Here is a 2,695-nt window from a genome sequence, read left to right on the forward strand (position 1 = left end):
TAAAAATCAATGGAAAAATATCCTCAGGTGAGGATTAAAAAAATAAAAACAATCTTCTAGCTAACATTATACTTAATGGTGAAAGTCACAAGCATTCTCTTAGATTTGGAATAAGATAAGCCTGTTATCAATTCTTCTCAAAATAATCTTTAGATATAGTGCAATCTCAATAAAAATCCCAGCAGAATTTCTTCTGGATTGTGATAAGCTGATTATAAATATTAATATAGAAATGCCAAGGGTCAAGAATAGCCTTAAAAAAGAACTTGCCCTTGAGAGATTAAAACTTATTCTAAAGCTATAGCAATTAAGACATTGGGAGTATTAATGGAGGGATAGACAAATATCCCAGTAGAACAGAAGAGTAAGCATAGAAACAGACTTATATATGTTCACTTTATATATGACAAAGGGAACACCACAGAACAGTGGGGAATGAATAGTCTTTTCACCAAATGGGCCTGGGGTGACTGGATGATAGTTTTATGGGGGAAAGTTAAATTGAACCCTCTGCCTATATCATGCATAAAGTCAATTCCAGGTAGATTTTTAAACTTAAATATCAAATGTAAAACTATAAAGCTTTTAGAAGATACAGAAGAATATGTTCATGACCGTGGGAGTAGTGTATGCTTTCTAAAAGGCCTGAAGGGGCAAAGGAAGAGAACAATTAGTGAGATCAAGAGAGCTGCCTGGCAGGAATTGGGTCTCTTAGAGAAGAGTGTCAGCCAACCTGCACAGTGTCAGTTACCCAGCACAGAGAGAGCTAAGGCATCCCCACCCCATCTTTTTCTGACTCTTATCTCCTGGTAGGAGTCTCCCTTAGGGCAAACCAAAACAGAAGCCCGAGGGCACTGGAGTCTTCTTGAGAAACTGATACAGGTGAGCTTTCAAGGACACAGAGCAGGAGAAGAGTAGAGCTTGGATCTGAAGGGGAAGATACCCCACAATTAGGCATTTCATAAAGAGGAAGCAAAAATAGCCAATAAACATGTAAAAAGGTGCTCTTCTTCATTTATAATCATGGGAACATGAATTTATTTTACAAAAAAAAATCTAGGAACAACTGCAATGACCATCAAAGGTAGAGTAGATAAATAAAATCCTACATAATAAAAGCCTAATATGCTGTGTCCAGGCAGCCAGTCGGCTGTTCAACCAATCAAAGTGTAATATGCTAATGATATGCTAAAGCCACTCAACCGCTCACTATGACGTGCACTGACCACCAGGGGGCAGACAGACGACCCGTCGACCAGTCACTATGATGTGCACTGATCACCAGGGGGCAGACGCTCTGACCGGTAAGTTAGCTTGCTGCTGGGGTCCGGCCCATTGGGACTGAGTGAGATGGGCCGGACATGCCCTGGAGCCCTCCTGCGGTCCCTCCCTGACTGGCCAACCTCCTGTGTCCCTCCCTGCCCCGATCATGCACCGGTGGGGTCCCTCAGCCTGGCCTGTGCCCTCTTGCAATCTGGGACTCCTTGGGGGATCTTGGAGAGCCAGTTTTGGCCCAAAAGTGGAATGACCGGTGGGGGATGTAGAGCCAGTTTTGGCCCAAAAGTGGAATGACCGGTTGCTATGACGCACACTGACCACCAGGGGGCAGACAGTCAATGCAGGAGCTGCCCCCTGGTGGTCAGTGCGCTCCTACAGGCTCACAGATGGTGTATGCAGCAGAGGTGGTGGGAGCCTCTCCTGTCTCAGCAGCAGTTGGACATCCCGTGAGGGCTCCTGGACTGCAAGAGGGCACAGGCCAGGCTGAGGGACCCTCCCCCCAGTGCATGAATTTCGTGCACTGGGCCTCTAGTGTATTATAATCATACAGTGTAATATATAACAAGACTAACAAACTGTAGCCACAGGTATCAACATAGTTATATTTCATAATGTGTAATAGAAGAATGTTCCATAATGTACCAGAATGTGTTTGTTTTGTTTGTTTTTTAATCCTCACGTGAGGACATGCTTAGAGAAAGGAGGGGAGAGAGAAACATTGATGTGAAAGAGAAACATCGACTGGTTGCCTTCCATACATGCCCCCAACCAGGGATCAAACCCACAACCCAGGTATGTGTCCTAACCAGGAATTGAACTGGCAATCTTTTCGTGCACAGGACAATACTCAACTAACTGAGCCATGCAAACCTGGCAAATGTTTTATTTCTAAATAAAGTTTAAAATAGGCAAAACCAAACCATATATTATTTGAGATTACATATATGAATGCTAAAACTATGACTAAAACTAAGGGAATGGTTATCACAAAAGTCAAGGTAGCAAAGGAGATGCAGTGGAGAAGGTGCTATAATCTGGGTGGTGGTTACATGGTTTTTCTTTTTTTTTTTTTTACATCTATTTATGATAAAAGCCATTAGCTTTTACCTTTGGTTTTTATCTTTTTAAAACCTCTTGGTTTTTATCTTTAAAAGATATACATATATATGTGTATATATATATATACATATACATATATATATTTTTTAATTGATTTCATAGAGGGAGAGAAACATCAATGATGAGAGAGAATCATTGATTGGCTACCTCCTGCACACCCCCTACTGGGGACTGAGCCTGCAATCTAGGCATATGCCCTTGACCAGAATTGAACCCGGGACCTTTCAGTCTGCAGGCTGCTCTAGCCACTGAACCAAACTGGCTAGGGCAACATGGTATTTCTTTAAACTCCATATAA

The 2,695-nt window shown here is 42.2% G+C and overlaps 1 protein-coding gene across 2 annotated transcripts in view; it reads left to right on the forward strand.

Moving 5' to 3' along the window:
* SPG11 (spastic paraplegia 11 (autosomal recessive)) overlaps positions 1-2,695 on the forward strand; it is an 86,332-nt gene that overhangs the window by 30,577 nt on the left and 53,060 nt on the right. The window lies entirely within an intron of this gene.

Source organism: Myotis brandtii, unplaced genomic scaffold (assembly GCF_000412655.1).
Source record: "Myotis brandtii unplaced genomic scaffold, ASM41265v1 scaffold521, whole genome shotgun sequence".
NCBI classification, from domain to species: Eukaryota; Metazoa; Chordata; class Mammalia; order Chiroptera; family Vespertilionidae; genus Myotis; species Myotis brandtii.